Below are 22,152 nucleotides of genomic sequence, written 5' to 3'. Positions count from 1 at the left end.
AGTTGTTATGCTGCCAAACCAAGACTTTCGCCGCCATTTTAAATAAGCTTTCGTTGCCATTTAAATAGCCGTAGGGCTATGCCAGATGATTGTATTCATCAATGATGTAATCTTATGCACATGTATTTGATGAATATTATTGTACCTGGAATGCTGTATTATGGACCTGTCATGCGTTAGGTGTTATCCTGGGCTGACGTGCGAAGGCCCCCCTGCTCCATGTGGATCGGGTGCCACAGGGCATGGTATCAGAGCAACCAGGCTGGCATAGGCTATCCTAGCATTAGATCACCGCTACCATTAAACCGTAATTACCCTAAGGGATTTGACTCATCTGTGGCATCCGGCATGGCCACTGTTAATCCACAGGTGGCGCGGTCGGGACCGACACGTCCTCACCCCGCTGTCCCCGCCTAGTTATCCGTGGAGCAACTAGCAACCACATCCTTTCTGGTCGGCCGCACCGCTTGCCCTTCGCCATTAAGGGAAAGGGGCCACATCATGTGGGCATGTCCCGCATAGCTGCCTATAAAAACCCCCTTTCCGCTAGCCGCATCGCTCACTCCTCATTCAGCCATATCCCTACAGAGAAGCCTAGCTAGTAACACTCCAGTCATGGCTAGCACCCTCAAAAGTACCAAGTTCCACAGCCGCACAAGCGCCGTCAACCTTGCTGGATTTCCACCCCTTCTTGCTGAGATGCTCACCCAAGCCTTTGGCTATGATGCTAGCCCCGACTATCTGGTGTTCCAGTCAACACTCGTTCCTCACCTTCATCACTATGATGCAAGGGTGAACATCAGCCCCGGTCCCGCAGCAGATGGCCAGTCGTTGGTTTTTCAGGGTAGAGCCATGCCTACCACCGAATTGGCCATCCAGGCCGCTGCTGTGGAGGCAATCCTATACCTCCGAACCAAGTTCCCGCAAGTGGCAGATCGAAGGGAGTTTTGTTTCTTCCCCATTGCTACAGCGTCAGGAATTCAACCATCCCCCTCTATCCAAGGGAATGACCTCGCAATCGCTTGCCTGGTGCAGTATATCACTGCCCAGGGAATGATGATTTCAAAGATGCTTGCCGAATTCAGAACCTTGGACAACGATGCGGTGCGAGTTTTCAAGGAAGCTTACCGTGAGGCTTGTAAGTTCGCATCTCAAGTGGTTCACCCAACGCTATCCGAGCCAGTGCTACCCTCTCAGTCGGTGTTGTGTCCTCGGCCAAACATCATCACCCTCAACAAGACTCTTTTCCGGATCCACAAGCAACATATGCTTGGATCAATTTTAGCCACACCCCCAGTAGCTGAACCCCAACCCATAGTGATCTCAGATGATGAAGATGGAGATTGGCTCAGTCTTTGTCCTCCCGGAGAGCCCCAGCAAGGCAAGTCCTCTGCATGACCTCAGTCAAGAAGTGAGATGAGCAGTCTATCGGTTCATCCCCAGTATGAGGATAGAGCTATGTATCCCGGTATGAGTTGTTTCGCATAGAGCGTTCATGCTTTGTTGTATGCTGGTACTGTTGTGATCCGTATGTTGTGTTCTATGTATGTTTTTGTGCGTTTGTTTTGGTGTTTGCTTGTCTCTCTGTCAAGCAGAAATGTTTGACAGGGTTGACACCGTGTTGCTAACAAAATTTTAATCAGTAGAGCACCTACACTAAAAACAACATTGACTCGTCCCGAGTCTTTAATAAAATGCGTGCTGGTTTAGGTATATATATACCAGGATTATATATATACCCACTAGCATTCAAACACCTTAGAATGATTTGTCTGTTGTGTTTTTCATTGCATGATTTTTGTCTCTGTCTGTATGTTAGCTTAGATTACTACATAATACACGCATACCCGTGTAACGCCCCAGACATACTTTCCATATTTGTATCCAACTCTTGCCGTTTCCGGCGTTAAGTTATATTTATTTCTCGGGTTCGGGTCTTTGTCTCCGTGTGTTGTTTTTCATTTTCATGCATCTCATATCATGTCATCATGTGCATTGCATTCGCATACATGTTCATCTCATGCATCCGAGCATTTCCCCGTTGTTCGTTTTGCATTCCGGCGCTTCGTTCTCCTCCGGTGGCCAAGCCGTACGAGGTCTTTTGTGATGCCTCTCTCCAAGGTCTCGGTGCAGTTTTGATGCAAGAGAAGAAAGTTGTTGCTTATACCTCTCGCCAGTTGAAGCCAAATGAGAAGAACTACCCCACTCATGATCTCGAGTTGGCGGCAGTTGTGCACGCTTTGTTGACTTGGAGACATCTTCTATTGGGAAGAAAAGTGGACATTTTCACTGATCACAAGAGTCTCAAGTACATCTTCACTCAGCCTAATCTCAACCTCAGGCAGACTCGATGGGTCGAAATGATTCAAGAGTATAATCCGAGCATCGAGTATACTCCAGGCAAGGCAAATGTGATCGCTGACGCTTTGAGCAGAAAAGCATATTGCAACAGTCTGATTCTGAAGCCTTATCAACCCGAGCTTTGTGAAGCCTTCCGCAAACTGAATCTGCAAGTTGTTCCTCAAGGTTTCCTCGCCAACCTTCAAGTCTCTCCTACCTTAGAAGACTAGATTCGCCAAGCCCAGCTTCTTGATGCTATGGTGAAGAAGGTGAAGATTGGTATTGCCAAGAGTCAGTCCAAGTACAAGTGCTACCGCCTTGATGACAAGGACACTCTCTTCTTCGAGGATCGAATTGTTGTACCCAAAGGTGAGCTTCGTAAAGTGATCTTGAACGAGGCTCACAATTCTCTCCTCTCCATCCACCCTGGGAGTACGAAGATGTATCAGGATCTCAAGCAAGCTTTTTGGTGGACTCGAATGAAGCGCGAGATCGCTCAATTCGTGAACGAGTGTGATGTCTGCAGAAGAGTGAAGGCAGAACACCAAAGGCCAGCAGGTCTCCTCCAACCTCTTGACATTCCAGAATGGAAGTTTGACCACATTGAAATGGACTTCGTGACTGGGTTTCCAAAGTCCAAGCGTGGCAATGATGCTATATTCGTTGTCATCGACAAGCTCACCAAAGTGGCTCATTTTCTGCCTATCAAAGAGTCGATCACTGCAGCTCAATTGGCAGAACTCTATACCTCTCGCATTGTCTCTCTGCACGGTATTCCTCAAGTGATATCTTCAGACCGTGGCAGCATCTTTACCTCCAAGTTTTGGGATTCTTTTCAGAAGGCCATGGGCACCAACATCCGCTTCAGCACTGCTTTCCATCCTCAAACAAGCGGTCAAGTCGAGCGTGTCAACCAGATTCTTGAAGATATGCTCAGGGCTTGTGTGATATCCTTCAGCATGAAGTGGGAAGATTGTCTTCCTTATGCTGAATTCTCATACAACAACAGTTTTCAAGCAAGTTCGGGCAAGGCCCCTTTTGAAATTATGTATGGCAGGAAGTGTCGTACCCCTCTCAACTGGTCTGAAACCGGTGAACGTCAGCTGCTGGGTAATGACTTAACCACAGAGGCAGAAGAAATGTGCAAAGTCATTCGTGATAACCTCAAAGCAGCCCAATCCCACAAGAAGAGCTACTATGATAGTAAGCACCGTGATTTGGCTTTCGAGATCGGAGATCATGTTTACCTCCGCGTCTCTCCTATGAAAGTTACTCGTCGCTTCGGTATCAAAGGGAAGCTTGCCCCTAGATACGTGGGACCTTTCAAGATTGTCAGCAAGAGAGGCGACCTCGCCTATCAGCTCGAGCTCCCTTCAAACTTTGCCAATGTTCATGATGTGTTCCATGTCTCTCAGCTTCGAAAGTGCTTCAAGACGCCTGACCGCACAGTCAACTTCGAGGACATTGAGCTCCAAGAAGATCTCTCCTATCGTGAGCACCCAGTTGCTATTCTTGAAGAGACAGAACGCAAGACCCGCAACAAGTCGATCAAATTTCTCAAAGTCAAGTGGTCTCACCATTCCGACCGTGAAGCTACCTGGGAACGCGAGGATCACCTCTGTTCTAAGTACCCGGCGTTCTTTCAGTCCTAGATCTCGGGACGAGATCTTTTCGTAGTGGTGGAGTGTTGTAACGCCCCAGACATACTTTCCATATTTGTATCCCACTCTTGCCGTTTCCGGCGTTAAGTTATATTTATTTCTCGGGTTCGGGTCTTTGTCTCCGTGTGTTGTTTTTCGTTTTCATGCATCTCATATCATGTCATCATGTGCATTGCATTCGCATACATGTTCATCTCATGCATCCGAGCATTTCCCCGTTGTCCGTTTTGCATTCCGGCGCTTCGTTCTCCTCCGGTGGTCAATTCTAGCTTTCTTTCGTGTGTGGGGGTTAAACATTTCCGGATTGGACCGAGACTTTTCATGCGGCCTTGGTTTACTACCGGTAGACCACCTGTCAAGTTTCGTACCATTTGGACTTCGTTTGATACTCCTACGGTTAACCGAGGGACCGAAAAGGCCTCGTGTGTGTTGCAGCCCAACACCCCTCAAATTTGGCCCAAAACCTACCAAACTCTGTTCCATGTCCTAGAGCGTTCGATCACGATCGCGTGGCCGAAAACCGTGCTCAATTTGGAGTCTCCTAGCTCCACTTATGCCTATTTAAACCCCCCCCCCTGTTTTTCGGATCTCGTCTTCCTCCTCGAAACCCTTCTCCAAAAAAAAATCCCACCGCGTGCCGCCGGACACATTCCCGCCGACGGACACGTCCGGCCTGCCTGTCCGCCGCCACATGGCGCTCCGCCATTGGCCCGTCCGCCGCGCCCACTTCGCCTGTCCCCGCGCGCCGCCGCGGCCCGGAGGGCCCGGATCCGGCCCCCGCGGCCCGGACACCTAGCGCCGCCCGACCCCGCCATCTCGCCCTTCTCCAGTGGCCGGGGCTCCCGCGCCGCCGCCGCGCGCCATAGCCGGCCGGCAAGCCTCGCCGACCCCGCCGCCTCCACGCCGCCGGCTCGCCTCGCCGCCCGCGGACGGCCACCAGCGCCGGCGACGCCCGCGGCTCCTCCACGGCCGCACCTCCTCCGACCGGCCTCGGAACCCGATGACTCCGGCGACCCCGACAAACTCCGGTGAACAGGAGCACGTCTCCAGTGGACCTCGGCGTCCGTGCCCCGACGAGCCCGATCCAGATCTGAACCGCCGCTAAAGTAAACCCTAGATCGGGGTTGACTTTCCCTCTCTCCCTTTAATTTTTATGCAAACTTTGACTGTTGATATCTCCGCGTCCGTAGCTCCGATTTGGGCATATAATATATCAAAATCTTCGTCTCGACGAGTACATCATTTCATTCCATTGCATCATTTTCATTTGAGTTCATCTTGATGCCCGAAATGCTGTTAGAAGAAGGCATCGTGAGTTAAATGTCAGATCCGTTAGTTCATCCTAGACTTTTGTCATTTTTGCCATGTTTAATCCGTGCATGTTATGCCTGTGAGTCTTTGGGATGAATTGTTAAGCATTTTGTCTTCTTTCCAGAGGTGCAACCCATGCATTTTTAGGATGTGTGTGGTGTCTTGTGCAAGCTTGCAAAGAGGGGTACCTGAGAAATCAGTTTTCAGGGACTTAGTGATTTTCACTAAGTCTGGGATTTTTTAGTTCATGATGCCATATGTTCAGCTTGTTTCCTAATGATCCGTGCCTCTTTTGAGCATGATCCTTTAGGGACATTTGTTAATCTTGTTATGCTATATCCATCCATGTCTTTACTTGCTAGTTCGGTGCAGCCTAGCTTATCGCCATCGAGCTCTACTTTTGCATAGTTGTGTATTTGGGCAGATCGCTAACTCTTTTGCGATTTTGCCGGTGCTATTGCTAGTGATCCATGCATGCTATGCCATTGTTCTTGCCATTTCTAGCTAGCATTTTGCGCCTTCTTAACGGATGTATGATTGCCTTGCCATGACTTGCACCGTAGTGAGTGCATCGAGCTCGTTTACATGCCTTCGTGAGTTAAGTTTCAGCATGTCTCAGTTTTCACTAAGTCTGAAAACTGATTGTGTTTCATCTATGTTCGTGTGCTCGTTAGAGTATTTTGTGAACCCTTTTGGCCCCAGGTCATTTTGGGTCTTTTGTTAAGCTTGTTGAGTATCTCCATGCCATGTTCTTACTTGTCATGTTCAGGTTATGTTTCATGTTGTTTTGCTGCTCCGAAGAGAGCATCATGGTCTGAAATTTCAGGCTAGTGTTAATTTCACGAAGTCTGAAATCTGTTTTGCTTATTTGTTTTTGCCATGCTTGTTGGAACCTCATAATGGATGATTTGGCCGTGGCTTAGGTTTAGTCTTTTGATAAGCATCTTGAGTACATCCCTTCCATGTCTTTTTTTGTCATGTTTGGTGGCTGTAGCATGTTTATTTCGTTGCGTTTATATGCCTACTTGCTGTAAATCGCAGATCGGTTCGTTTCGTAAAACGCTTGCCATTTCCAAACCGTAGCTCCGATTCCAATGATCTTTATATCATTTTCAAGTGATTTCATCCCCTCTATCCAGTGGCACACTTGGTTTTCCAAGTTGAGGCCAGGTTCATGCATTTCCTGTAACGTCTTGCTTTTGCATCCCGCATCGCATCCCGCATAGCATACCATCTTTGCATCTTATTGTTGGAGTTTGCTCGTGGTTGATTGTATCCTTGTTGCTTGTTTGTGTTGTTGGGTAGAGCCGGGAGACGAGTTCGCTAACGAGGAGCCCGTTGAGTTTGCTTTTGAGGATCCAGTCAACTCTGACAGCTTTGCAGGCAAGATGATCATACCCTCGAAATCACTACTATCTTTGCTATGCTAGTTTTGCTCGCTCTTGCTATGCCATTGCTACGATGCCTGCCTTTTGATTGTCAGCCTCCCAATTGCCATGTTGAACCTCTAACCCACCATGTCCTAGCAAACCGTTGATTGGCTATGTTCCCGCTTTGCTCAGCCCTCTTCTTATAGCGTTGCTAGTTGCAGGTGAAGATTGGAGCCGTTCCTTGTTGGAACATTTATTTACTTGTTGGGATATCATTATGTTGCTATGTTATCTTAATGCATCTATATACTTGGTAAAGGGTGGAAGGCTTGGCCTCTCGCCTAGTGTTTTGTTCCACTCTTGCCGCCCTAGTTTCCGTCATATCGGTGTTATGTTCCCGGATTTTTGCGTCCCTCACGCGGTTGGGTTATAATGGGAACCCCTTGATAGTTCGTCTTGATTAAAGCTTTTCCAGCAATGCCCAACATTGGTTTTACCATTTGCCACCTACCCTCTTTTTCCCTTGGGTTTCCGGAGCCCGAGGGTCATCTTTATTTTAGCCCCCCACGGGCCAGTGCTCCTCTGAGTGTTGGTCCGAACTAGAGTCCCGTGCAGCTCCCCCTCGGGGAAACTCGAGGTTTGGTTTTTAGTTGTATGGAGAGCTCATCTGAGTGTGCCCTGAGAACGAGATATGTGCAGCTCCTATCGGGATTTGTCGGCACATTCGGGCGGTGTTGCTGGACTTGTTTTGACCTGTCGAATTGTCTTGTTGTACCGGGATACCGAGTCTGATCGGTGTGTCTTGGGTGGAGGTCTATTCCTTCGTTGACCGTGAGAGCTTGTTATGGGCTAAGTTGGGACTCCCCTGCAGGGATTGAACTTTCGAAAGCCGTGCCCGCGGTTATGGGCAGATGGGAATTTGTTAATGTCCGGTTGTAGATAACTTTAACTAAACTTAACTAAAATGAATCAACCGTGTGTGGTACCGTGATGGCCCCTTCTCGGCGGAGTCCGGGAAGTGGACACGGTGTTGGAGTTATGATTGCGCAGGTTGCTCTTCTAGATTCTCGCTCGCGCTTTGCCTCCTCTTCTCGCTCTCTTTTGCGTATAAGTTAGCCACCATATATGCTAGTCGCTTGCTGCAGCTCCACATATACTTGCCTTATCCTTCCTATAAGCTTAAATAGTTTTGATCGCGTGGGTGTGAGATTGCTGAGTCCCTGTGGCTCACAGATACTATAACTCCAGATGCAGGTCCAGGTGTTTCCGCTCCAGGTGATGAGTACGAACTGAAGTGGGAGTTCGACGAGGACTCTCAGCGATACTACGTGTCTTTTCCTGATGATCAGTAGTGGTGCCTAGTTGGGGTTATCGATTCAGGGCCTTGTCGCATGTTGGGTTCTTTTCCATTTTGGCGCCGTAGTCGGGCCATGAGTGTTTGTCTGATGGATGTTATTTATGTACTTTGATGTGACGTGGCGAGTGTAAGCCAACTATGTATCTCCCCTTTATTATTTATTACATGGGATGTTTGTGATGATTTCCTAACTTGCGACATTGCTTTCAGTGCGGTTATGTCTCTAAGTCGTGCCTCGACACGTGGGAGCTATAGCCGCATCGAGGGCGTTACAACCCGGTTCACCCACGAGTACCTTCGGGCAGTACTCGGGGGGATGCAAAGTCACATATCCCTATCTATCTGTGCATACTCCGTGTGCCGGATTTTCAAATCCAGAACCTCGCAGAGGAATTTCTGCCTGGAAATTCCTCGTCTCTAATTCTTTCTCCCAATTCCATTTCTGGGGGAAACACTACCCACTTTATTTCATTCAATCCAGTGCAACTACCCCGATACAGATTTCAACTCCGATCCCACCTCGACACCTACTTTTCGTGGAGCAATCTGTGAAATTTTTCCCGTACCCCAGTGTGCTTCCGGAGCTGGCGCAGCCACCTCTCCTACACCTGGACCCCACCCCCACCTTCTTCGGTGCCTTCCGTGGCGCGGGCGAGTGGTCACCCCGCTCCACCGCCGCCCACAATTACTCCGCCGGCGCAAAGCGGCAGAGGATCAAGCGTGGCGGAGGACCACGCAGTGCACCATCTTCTCTCGCATCTCGAGCACCCGCATCCAGCCTCGCATTCTCCCGAGCCCGATCATTCCTGATGAGTATCAGCAGGAGGATCGACGAGCCAATAAGCGTTCCCAGCAGCGCCGCGAGGAACAACCGCAGCGCCGCCAAGAACATTTCTTCGCCGAAGGAGCTTCACTCAATCTCGGCCAAACCAAAGAGGTAGTAGAGTGGCATTGTGTTGGTGTGCTGGAGGAGAGCCGCGCTGCCATTTTGTAGCCCAACCCCGGTGTATGGTGAGCGAGGTCTAGGAGAACCGCTCGTCGCTCGATCACCGACGTCCAGGAGGCGAATCCGCGAGCAGTGCCGACAAGGTGCTGGCCCGCGACGTGAGTGCTCGCTGCAACAGCGCCGTGCACGCCGCGCACTACGGCACTAGGGTCCTCGTCGCCCTAGAAGCTAGATGCGCGCTGCGCTACGCTGCACGCGAAGCAACGACGAAGAAGAAGCAGCAAGCTGGAGGTAGAAGAAGGAGGCTGCCAGTGGACCCCAGACCCACGTGTCAGCAGGTGAAACCACTGTTCATTGGGTGCATCCAGTATTTTTCGGGAGTCTGATCTCGAGTGCCCCTAGCGGTGGATATATCCAGGTTTGCCATATCCCTCCCCGGGTGCACCAATTATCGGTGCCTCCATCCCGTTTGAATTTGACCTAAGGGGTTAAAATTAACCCCAGGTTTTCTCCCGAAATGGTTATTCTTTCATTTGTGTTGTAACCCTAGAAATCTCGAGGACGAGATTCTTTTTAAGGGGGGAAGAGTTGTAACAACCCCAAAATTTGGTTATCAATTTTTGTGATGTTATTCCTTCGTGGCACTCATCTTCAAAATTTTCTCTGGAGTTTGCTGAATGACTCTAAGAAATTTTGTCATGTCCAACCTTTCAAAACCTTGCTCATGTCTTTTTCAGTGGGCAAGACCTCATTTGCATCATCTCAAACCCTCTCAAACCCTAATTCCAATTTTTTGGAAATTGGATATGCCCTTTGTGCTTACAAAGGAGCCATCATTTTCCTTGATCTTGAAGGAAATATGCCCTAGAGGCAATAATAAAGTTATTATTTATTTCCTTATATCATGATAAATGTTTATTATTCATGCTAGAATTGTATTAACCGGAAACATAATACATGTGTGAATACATAGACAAACAGTATGTCACTAGTATGCCTCTACTTGACTAGCTCGTTGATCAAATATGGTTATGTTTCCTAACCATAGACATGAGTTGTCATTTGATTAACGGGATCACATCATTAGGAGAATGATGTGATTGACTTGACCCATTCCGTTAGCTTAGCACTTGATCGTTTAGTTTGTTGCTATTGCTTTCTTCATGACTTATACATGTTCCTATGACTATGAGATTATGCAACCCCCGTTTACCGGAGGAATACTTTGTGTGCTACCAAACGTCACAACGTAACTGGGTGATTATAAAGGTGCTCTACAGGTGTCTCCAAAGGTACTTGTTGGGTTGGCGTATTTCGAGATTAGGATTTGTCACTCTGATTGTCGGAGAGGTATCTCTGGGCCCTCTCGGTAATGCACATCACTTAAGCCTTGCAAGCATTGCAACTAATGAGTTAGTTGCGGGATGATGTATTATGGAATGAGTAAAGAGACTTGCCGGTAACGAGATTAAACTAGGTATTGACATACCGACGATCGAATCTCGGACAAGTAACATACCGATGACAAAGGGAACAACATATGTAGTTATGCGGTCTGACCGATAAAGATCTTCGTAGAATATGTGGGAGCCAATATGAGCATCCAGGTTCCGCTATTGGTTATTGACCGGAGACGTGTCTCGGTCATGTCTACATAGTTCTCGAACCCGCAGGGTCCGCACGCTTAAAGTTTGATGACGGTTATATTATGAGTTTATGTGTTTTGATGTACTGAAGGAGTTCGGAGTCCCATATGAGATCGGGGACATGACGAGGAGTCTCGAAATGATCGAGACGTAAAGATCGATATATTGGACGACTATATTCGGACATCGGAAAGGTTCCGAGTGATTCGGGTATTTTCGGGAGTACCGGGGAGTTACGGGAATTCGTATTGGGCCTTAATGGGCCATACGGGAAAGGAGAGAAAGGCCTCAAAGGGTGGCCGCACCCCTCCCCATGGGCTGGTCCGAATTGGACTAGGGAGGGGGGCGCCCCCTTCCTTCCTTCTCCTTTTCCCTTCCCTTTCCTTCTCTCCTACTCCTACTACTTGGAAGGGATTCTAGTTCTACTAGGAAAGGGGGAATCCTACTCCCAATGGGAGTAGGACTCCCCTAGGGCGCGCCGTAGAGAGGGCCGGCCCCTCCCCTCCTCCACTCCTTTATATACGTGGCTAGGGGGCACCCCGTAGACAGAACAATTGATCTCTTGATCTCTTAGCCGTGTGCGGTGCCCCCCTCCACCATAATCCACCTCGATCATATCGTAGCGGTGCTTAGGCGAAGCCCTGCATCGGTAGAACATCATCATCGTCACCACGCCGTCGTGCTGATGAAACTCTCCCTCAACACTCGGCTGGATCGGTGTTCGAGGGACGTCATCGAGTTGAACGTGTGCAGAACTCGGAGGTGCCGTGCTTCGGTACTTGATCGGTCGGATCGTGAAGACGTACGACTACATCAACCGCGTTGTGCTAACGCTTCTGCTTTCGGTCTACGAGGGTACGTGAACAACACTCTCCCCTCTCGTTGTTATGCATCACCATGATCTTGCGTGTGCGTAGGAAATTTTTGAAATTACTACATTCCCCAACAGATCTGTTGATCATTCCAATTGTTCCCAGAGACCATTCTACATTTCTGAACCTTGGATATGCAAAAATATTGCTAAGTCCCATGCAATATTTTTGAATTGTGATTTATTCCTTTTCTTGCTTTTCTGAGGAATAAAATCCAAAGGCATAACTAACCATCTCCTAAATTCATGAGAATTGGTAGAATTGATACTTATGCCTAATCCAAGCTCTGTCAAAATATATTGGCCATAATTAAATAAGGAAAATTGCTTTTTCCTATTTAATGCCAATATTGCCTTTCTGCCAGTTTCCAAAGGAACTACTATTTTTATAGCAGGGAAATTCCCACATAAATTGTGAAGCTTGTCCTTGATATATAATAACTAGTTCCATCCTCATCTCATGTTCCTCAGTTCAAAAATTTGGCACATGATCCAATGCAAGTTTCTGCCTTCTCTGAAATTTTGCAAAGGAAGTGCTTCATTCCTAATTCCAATGGGGCTGAAATTTGGCAGGGTGATTAACCTTGATAAATTACCCATGTATGCCAAATATGAGAACAATCCATTCATCCTAGCTCCCTGTGCTATTTTTCAAAGTTTCTTACCTGAATGCAACTTTGTGAAGGAAGTACCTTCATAGAGTTTCCAAATGGGATGAAACTTTTCCATCCTCTCAAGTATATCAAATAATTATCCTCCACCCAAATTTAGTTCATTCCATTGAACTATGTGAGCACAGGAGCAATTCTTGGTTTCTGTCCAATTTTTCAGTTTGTGAAGCAAGTGCATTTTAACTTGCTCCATTATGGCTGAAAATATTCCCAGGGATTCTAAGATCCATATAACCTATCTCCACAATATTTTGGCTCATTTCATCTAGCCAATTGCCCTGAGGATTTTTCTGAAGTTTTTGGACAGAAATGATAGCTGTGAAGGAAGTACCATTTTGGCAAGTCCATTTGGTATGAACTATTTACAGCACCATTATATACCAAAATCATCAGGCTTTGCCAAGTCTTAGCCCAATCCAACACTCCTAGTGAGTGCTTGTTCATCATTCAGTTTCTGGGTCAGATTTGGTAGTTGTACAGCAACTATGGTAAATAGTTGTCCAAATTACCTCAAAACTGCCAGGACCGTAGTCCTTTCTACCCTAAGCCTACCAGACATCCATTTTACCTTTTACCCTCTCTGGTATAATCTCTAGAGCGTGGTAAAGTTTGCAGCAGCAAACTTGTGGAGCTTGTTTTACTCAGCTCCATTTGTCTCTGCCAAGATCCTTTACCGTATTAACACTCAAGTTACGAAGGCCTGCGCGGTAGACATGAGATTACCTCAGTAAAAACCCCAGAGCGCGCATTGTCCATGGTGACCACGAGTGTAGCCAGCCAAAATGGCGGTCTAGCCACTGTTGTCGTCGGCAGCGCTGCTCCGACCAGCTCTGGCCTCGCCATTAATGTCCTACAGTTCCCCCTCGCCGTCGGCTTCCCTCTGGACCTCTGGCCCCCTTCGTTTTCTTCTCCGGCGAGCCGTGCCAACGACCGAACAGTGTGCAATTGTGGCCATCGTCATCCTCCTCACTTCTGTCTTCTTCTCCCTCTCGTCCGCAAGCGTTGCTCGTATCCATGAGCCTCTGGCGCTCGTCCGCTTCCCTCCTCGTCGGCTTCCCGCGCCTCCCCGTGACTGCTGCGGCCGGCAGAGCCGTGGCCGGACTCGCTTGGCGGTGACAGGCTCGATGCTCCCCGCCTCGGCTATATATAGCCCGTCCGCAACCCTCCCCGAGCAAGCCAGCCCCCTCCCCTCTCCCTCTGGAGCCCTCTCACACCCGTGCCCGGCCGAATCCCTCGCTGGAGCCCGGCAATTTAGCCGGAGTTCGCCCTCGGCCCCCGCACTCAACCCCCCTCTCAGGCCGTCCTATGCCCAGTCCGAGCCCATGGATGGACGCGCCACTCTCCGGCGACCCTTCCCGACCAGCCACCCGTCCATTTCTCTCACCAGAACCCCGTGTTGACCCGGCGACTGAAGCCCTGCTCCGCCGCATGCCCTGCTGCGGCCGCTGCGAAGCTCTCCGACGGCAGTAACCCCCACCCCGAGATGCGCCTCTCCGTCCTGCGCATTTTGGAAGGTCGCACGCCGCGAGCGGTGGCCGGAGTCGCCGGCGCTCCTCGTCAGGGCGATCCCCTGCCTCGGCTCGTCGCGCCCCCGAGCGAGAGGAAGAAGAAGGCCAGGCGGGCCCCGCCCAGCATTGACCCTGCCTCTGGGCCCCGCTTGTCGGTCTCTACACGCTGACCGGGCCGGCTCGCTGAGCTGGCGTAAGTGGAGACGCCCCGCGCGAAGACGCTTTCATTTCTCGAAAGCGTACTTCTTCGCGGCTTCAAAGATAAATGCGTTTTCGTTTTCTGAAAACGTACTTTCTGTCGCCTGCGGTCAGTAATGCGTTTTCCCTTCTCTGAAAACGTATTCTCCTTAGTGCGCTTTCTGTTTTAACCGACAAGGGCCTCTCTGTGAATATTTATTTTACAGATTAGTCCCTATCATTCAAACGGCCGTAACTTTGAAACCACAACTCCGATTGAGGTGATTCCAGCGCTCACGTTCTTTGTTCGTAGAGCTCTTTCCGTTGGTATCATTTTCATAATGTTTTCACATAGTGAAAATGACCATTTTGCCCTTGCACATAAACAGCCCCCTCCGAGAGAGAACTGTTTCCGGCAAATCTTTTCGCGATCGTTTTACACTTCTCCCCGGAGTATTTGTCGACCCCAGGCAAGCCAACCTCTTATCATGAGAACTTGCATGTTGACTTTGCTTGCACCTTGTGTGTGTGTAGTTGCAGTTTGTTCATATCGTTTTCGTCTGTAGTTATTCCGTTATGCTTATCATGCATGCTTGTGTTTTCATGATATCTTTGCCATGCTAATTAGAATGTTTTTATTATTAATAATGCCATGTCACTACTCTACTTTATTTGCATGTCATCGTTATAAAATGTTATGAGGATTGTAATGCACCGTTGATATGCTATTACTTGGTATTGTCATGTTCTTTATGCTATAGTTGTGCACTTAAGAAGTTCAATATTTTGTTCATGCATTTGTATGCTTCATGCTCATTGCTGCATTCATGTTCATGATGGTGGAGAAGGTAATAAAATGACTCAATAATAACAAACCTCCTCCGTCATCGATGGGATCGAGTCATAGTGCCACCAAATCGAACTTTTTTAGTGCAGCCACATTTTCCTTTACGGGAAGGCCTTAATGCGATCTTTTGGCATGCCTCTCACCGGTGCCTCCAACTAGGGAAGGTTATGGGCATGCTTACCCTGATCAGGTAGGCGGACATAACTTTGTGTGCCCGTTGTTGAGATTTTTGGTACCGGTCCCCGTGAGGGATGTTTTGGCCACGACGGTGGTCGTTGTGTTTTTGGTAGACACGGGGCCACCCAGGACTAGCCCAGTTGGGAGTGGGTCGGAGTGGCCGGGAGAGTATCATGGCAGTAGACCGGTTTCGTCGAAATGCCGTTGGTCCACCCGAATGGGATGACGAGGCCATGGGTTCCGTGGTGTGGGTACAGTGTGCTACCTCTGCAGAGTGTATATAAAGTCTATCGATAGCTACACAGTTCGTAGTAGGTCCCACTATCAGGTCTTGGTCGAAATGGAGGATAAACCTGAAATAATTAAGTTGGTATATAAATATGTGATAACAAGAATATGGTGACTTGGACTATGAGATAGTCGTGAGAAGTCATGGCAATGTTTTGGTAGTGATCGCCGGAAGGATCACGGTTTGAGGCCAAGTGTTGGTCGTGGTTGTGATCGCCGGAAAGATCATTGTTGGAGACCAAGTGTTGGTCGTGGTTGTGATCGCCGAAAAGATCACCGTTTGGTTACAAGGCCACCCGTTGGTAAGAGAGTCTGAGGGACTCGGTACACAAGTTTGATTGCATTGCATGAGTAATATGTTGCATTTAAAAACCAAGGCAGAACAGAAGATTGTTGCATAAAGTTAACATGCTATGTCTGCATTGAATATGATCGGTAATTTATTTTCAGCATAGTTTCATGATGCCATGCCATGCTTTGATTGACATGTTAAATTATGCCATGATTACTGCCATGTTAGTAGATGCTATGATGTTGTTCATGCTTAGTTGATCTTTATCATGCCATCTTCAGTAATTGATGTGCGATAAGTTGTTGCATGCGTCTGGTTCTTGCCTTGTCTTCTGCTTGTTTGGATGCTATATAATTGGTTGTCTTGCAAGTACATTCAATGTACTGACCTGGCGTGTCATGCCAGTTTTGTAGGTCATACCAGAGTTGTTCGCTTGATCCGTCGTGCTAGGCCGTAACCTTGTCAGTCATGTGAGTTGTGGAGCCCAGCCAGAGTTGTTATGCTGCCAAACCAAGACTTTCGCTGTCATTTTAAATAAGCTTCCGCTGCCATTTAAATAGCCGTAGGGCTATGCCAGATGATTGTATTCATCAATGATGTAAGCTTATGCACATGTATTTGATGAATATTATTGTATCTGGAATGCTGTATTATGGACCTGTCGTGCGTCAGGTGTTATCCTGAGCTGACGTGCGAAGGCCCCCTGCTCCATGCGGATTGGGGTGCCACACAGTTCCATAGGGAAAACATAGGAATTATATCATCCACTTGAACCTCCTTTTCAAATTTCTATGTACGATGAAAGGGACTAATAGGCTTAGTGGCACAATAACATTTTTACTATATTTCATGTGATTTGACTTCAGTTTGACAATATTTATTGATATTCATGTGTGTGTTTTCAATTCCTAAGAACCAAACAACCAATTAAAAGAATTCATATGTGTGTTGATTATCTGCTTTGCGCCTGCATTCCCATCATATTTTTTGTGGGTTTTCTATTCTTGTGTTTTTAGAAGGGCATCGCTAGGCACCGGTCGACCAGCCCAAGCTTTTGGCCGTTCGCATCCTAGTCGTCGAATAAGGCTCCGCTTTCATCTCCACACGCAGTCTTTGCTTCGCCCCCAAATCCTACGAGCACACAAGGACGAGTTGATAATCGAGTGTCGATGACCTCATCGCAGGTTGTAGCTTGTTGTCCTCGTCGTCGGGTATCAGCCGGCCGCCCTCCGCCTTTAGTTGAACTCGTTGTCAAGTCATTTGTGACCTTGCAGCAAAAATCACCTCGTGCAGCATGCCTCCGCCTGATCGTCGCCGCAACATACCCAACTCCAGCAATATCCCCCTCTCCCCCTCCAGTATCACGTGCTCCCTCTCGTAGCCATGGTTGTAGCATAACACACTCGGCTCAAGCAAATTTAGGTCGTGGTTGTAGCATATGCGCAGAACGATTCCAGTATCTTAGGTCACTGTTGTATCGTGTCGCAGCCGGCTCCAGGAAATTTAAGCCGTGTAGCATCCACGCAGAATGGTTCCGGTATCTCAGGCCATGATTGTAGCATACCACAGCCGGCTCCAGCAAATTTAGGTTGTGGTCGAATCCTCCACCAGAATGGTTACACCATCTCAAGCCATGGTTGTAGTTCCTCCGTTAGCCGGTGGCAGCTTCGTCAAGCACGGTTGCAGCTTTGTCGTCGGAAAAAAAGAAAGTAGCATGGCCACAGCTGGTTGTAGCTTTTTCATGGTCGGTTGCAGCTCCACCGTCGTCAGTGCCCACTGGCTCCAACGCTGCCCAACGACAATTGCAGCTCCACCAACTGCGGTTGCAGCTCCTGCCACTGTCGGTTGCAGCACTCCCACTCACCGCTCATAGCTTCCCTTGTCGTCGTGCCCATGGTACGAGGCAGCCATGGCCGGTCGCGGCACCGCCTGTCGCTTGTGGTGCGGCCACGGTCACTACAGAGCAGGGGGTGTGGAAGCGGTGAGCTCGTGCACAGAGGAGAGGCTATGCGGGGTGGGTGACGGCAGCTAAGGGATGTGGGGAGCTGAGCTTGCGAGCGGAAACGAGATGAAGCAAGGTGCAGGGGAATAGAGAAGATGGAAGGAGAGAGGATCTGAGAAAATAGAGAGGCTCGCATCTTTCCGAAGGAATAAGGGCATCTCCAGCCGCGCCCCCAGGAAGGCCTCCCCAGGCGATTTTTTCGCGCCGGCGCCGGAAAAACGGCCCAGTCGCGCCCACAGGAGCACGATTTTCGCCGGCTTGGGCCGAAAACAGCGCCGGCGGACCCAGGCCGAACCCGGCGCGCTGGGGGGCGCCCGGGGGCGCCGGGGCGAGCTGTTTTGGCGCGAAAAAGACGCGGGCCAGCCGCGTCAGCGACTCGGCGCCTCGTCTTCCTCCAACGGCCTCGGTTCCGGCGGGGAATCAATGGCAAGGCTGCCGCCGGTCAGCCTTGCCATTGATTCCTCACGGGCGGCGCGTTCACGGGACGGCGCGCCGACGCCTCCACTCCCTCGCACGCGTACACACGGGCGCGGCCCGGCTATAAAAGCCGGCGGCCTCCGCTCACCTGCGCCCACACCAGCCCCGCCCCTCGCCGCCGTCCAGCCCTTCCTCTCTCCCCGAGCGCCGCCGCCCAGCCCCTCCCTCTACCTCTCCCGAGCCCGCCCAGCCCCACCTTCGCCATGGCAGAGCGCTTCCCCGGAGATACGGCGGCGACCAACGGCTTCGGCCGCCGTTCGCTGCGCAAACAGGAGTCGTGGCTCCTGTTCCAGGCGAACATCCCGACGCCGCCGGACATGCGCGCCGGGCCGACGGGGTGGAGACTTAGCGCCGGGGGAGTGCCCATTCCCCCGTTGCCCGACGCCGCGGCGGACCCGAGGTACTTCGCCGAGGAGGTCGACATCGTGCGCGCGTCCCTCACCGACGCCGAGCTCTCCCTCCCCCAGTACACCACTGACAACCACGCGACCTGGGCGGCGTATTTCGAGCGCCGCCAACAGCAGCGCTTGGCGTCCACCAACGGCGCGCCGGTGGTCGGCAGCCGGCGGAACAGCGAGGGACGCTACCTCTGGTGGGGCGTCCTCGGCCGCACACTCGAGGGCGTGCTCACGTACCTCGAGGGCGGCAACGACCCGCCGTTGGCGTACCCCCCGGCGAGGGTGGCCGCCCCGGCGCAGCACCGACGCGCCGGGCCATGGGCTCCAAGAAGGTTCGGCGCATCCTCTTCTTCCTCCTCGTCGTCCCGTTCTTCTTCCCACTCCTCCGGCTCTCCGGCGCTGCTCGGCGTCAAGGCCGAGCCCGCGGCGGAGACGCCGCTCGGCCGGCGCACTCGCAGCGCCGGCATCGTCATCAACGAGGGCGGCCGGCGCGCCCCCTCGTCGGCTCCTTCACGCTTCGTCAAGCCGAAGACGGAGCCTGGTCTGGTGCCGGTGAAGACGGAGCCGGGTCTGGCGCCGGTGAAGGCCGAGTTCGCCGACGACGACGACACCGCCCTCGAATGGGCGCGCCAGGACTCCATTGCGATGGAGAAGGCGCGCCGCGAGAAGGAGAAGGAGCGCCAGCGCGCCGCCCTACGCCGCTTCGAGGAGCGCCGACGCGGCCGCGAGGAAGGCGGGGTCGTCGTCTTGTGCGACAGCGACGACGACGACTACGCGCCGCCGCCTGTTCGCCATGGCGACGCCGGGCAGGGGTCCAGCAGGGGCGTCCGCGTCAAGGAGGAGAAGGCCGACGACGACGATGGCGGCGACGGCGGCGACGACTTCCCCCTTTCTTTTTTTTAGATTAGGTTAATGTAATGTTTGAACGAATTTCGCCGAAATTTGCCATGTTTGGCCCAAATTTAACTAGTTTTATCATAACTTCGCCGAACTTTTTTTTTGTTTTTTAATACGCGCATGGGGACGGCCCTGGGGGCCGACGGCTGGGGACCGACTCGCCCCCAGGGCCATTTTTTGCGCCGGCTCACCCCCAGGCGGCGCTTTTAGACGCCCCCTGAGGGGCCAACGGCTAGAGATGCCCTAGGGGAGAGAGGGTGGTGAGTGGGCCCAACATGAGACGTGCGTGTGTGTGTGTGTGAGAGAGAGAGAGAGAGAGATGTGCAGGCGTCTGACGCAGTTTCCAGCCGGTCGCCTGAAGGGAATTGTTTCCCTTTTTATAATCCTGCGAAACAACGCAGTTTTCAGCCGGTCGCCTGGAGGGAATTGTTTCCCATTTTATAATCCTGCGACCGAAGGAGCCCTAAGGTAAAGTTTCTATAAATCACAATCCTATGAATCAAACAATGCACACAGAAAAATCCTAAGGATTAGAATCCCTAAAAAATATATTTTGAAATACTCAGATAGCGTCACCTAATCCTCCTCTCGATGGTCGCATTTGTCTTTCCGTCCCCGGTCGGCCAGGGAAGCTCTGTGCTGAGTGCCCCATCGCCTGAACAGGAGCCCAGAGGAGGACAGCAAGCACATACTGTTGCAAGGCTTTCCTTGACTTTTTACCAAAAAATGGTTTCATCTTGAGCGGAGCCATGGATCTCAACCGTCCTCATCGAATCCAACTGCTCTAGACCAACTAAAGCAAGGAACTGTTCAACGCAGTGTTTAAACAAGGCATGAACCTCTGGATATCATGTGAGCGTAGCTCTAAAAAAGTCCCCACCATCATCAAGGAAGTGGCATAAAAAGATCACCCAAACACAATAAAAGCACAACAGGCAGTCTAAACTCTAAACTCCGATTATCACATAAGAAAACCAGATCAGTAAAGGGAAAAACAATGAAGCATAAGGCCAACTCCACCGCACGACCCCAAATCGTCCGGGTCTGTCCGTTTGGATCTAAACGGACAAATAAAGCGGCCCAATGCGCAAACCCATCCGCAAAAAGCGTCCGTTTCTGATCCGCTTTGCCCCATCCCGAGCGCAAATTTGATTTGGCTTTGCGGTCAAGCGAACATCGAACGGACGCTTTCTGCTCCTCCCTGGCCGTTCTTGTCCGGGCCTGGACCCACTTGTCACCCACTCATCACCTCCCATCGGTCTCTCTCTCTCTCTCCTCGTCACAGCAGCAACAACGGCGGCGGCTCCTCGGCAAAACGCGACAGGGCTGGCGCGGCACGGGCGCGCTAGCGGGCGCGGCCCTGGCGAGAGAGCGCAGGCGAGCACGGGAGGTGGGGGCGCGTGCCGGCGCTGCTGCGGGCGCGAGCGGGGCGAGGCGGGCGCGCGCGGGGCGGCTGGTGGTGAGCGACGGGCCCGTGGCCCCGCCGCGACGGGAGCAGCGGAGGAGCGGCTAGGAGCGGACGCGACGCGGCAGGCGGGGTGAAGGGCGCGGTGCGGCGGCCGGGATGGGGGCGCGCGGGGCAGAGCTCGCTCGCGGCAGCTGGGGAGCGGCGGAGGGCACGGGCGCGGCCGAGCTCGTTCATGGCGGCCGGGGTGCGGGGCCGAGGGCACGGGCGGCGGAGCTTGCGGCAGCCGGCGGCCGGGGCCGGGGCGCGGCGCGGCGGGCGAGCAGGGTTGGCTGCTGCTACCGCCGGCGAGGCAACGGCTAGCGGCGACTAGGCGGCGAATGCTCTGGGGCGACAGGCGTGTGGCCGGGGATCGGGACGTGGCGTGCGTAGTATAGACGAACAAGATGGGATCATTTGCTGCGTTGGACGCCTTCAACAAAAGCCAGACACCCATGTCCGTTTTCGCACCCATTGCCATCCCAAACGAACAAAATCCAAATAAAACGGGCGTCCATTTGGGATCATGCGGTGGAGTTGGCCTAACCGCTCGTACCTCGGCTCATCTCCAAGATCACAGCAACCAAGGAGCATGCACCTGGCTTCACTTCTTTTTTTTTAAAGAAGGATGTACCCCCGACCTCTGCATCTGGACGATGCATGAAGCCATATTATTAATTATTCACAAATACCATACGAGATGATACATCAATAAGCCTGAAGCCACCATCTTAGCAATACCGGTGCTACTCCTATCCCCATGATGAAGGCGTGCCGAACGTCCGAGCCTAATGCCAAACAGACATCGCATCAAAACCTAACATCTAAAGCCTCACGTCCAAGCCACTATCTGGATTGGGTCCCACACCGGTCTGGCACACTCCCAGTGAGCACCACACGCTGCAAGGGTTGTCACCTCCATCTTCCCTCGGTCCATCCTCAGAGCATAACTGATGCACCAACCTTGTCAGGCCTCTCTGTCATCAACGTCACCATGACGCCAGACAGCTTCCTCCTCCTGCGCGAGTCCATCTCCTCGCATCAGACGCCGAGACTCCACAGCTCCACAACGTTGAGAACCGCCACCATCAATGTGGAAAATGAAGCAACGCTCCACCAAAGACGTCGTCCTCCGGTCCCTCGAGCCTGTGTGCATCTCCAGGAATGACGCCCCCAAGAGAGAAACGACATCAGAGAGCCGCCGTCATCTGATCTACCGATCTAGAGTTTCCCCCGAAGATAGCAGAGAGTGGCCTTAAACTTCTCCACGGCGATGCCTTCAGGAAGGGAACGACGCAGACAGCGTCGTCATCGCCAGCCTGGGCAATAGCCAATAGCATGTTTTCACCCGCAAAAAAAAAGTTTTCACCCAGATCTGATCGGAGACCTTCATCTCTCGTGCACAGGCCGCCGCCATCCCTACCGTGATCTCAACGAAGACTTCAAGGAGTGGATTGGCGCCGGGGCGTCGT

Source organism: Triticum urartu, chromosome 2A (assembly GCF_056163025.1).
Source record: "Triticum urartu cultivar PI428250 chromosome 2A, HENAU_Tu73, whole genome shotgun sequence".
NCBI lineage: Eukaryota > Viridiplantae > Streptophyta > Magnoliopsida > Poales > Poaceae > Triticum > Triticum urartu.
This window is presented reverse-complemented; position numbering follows the sequence as displayed.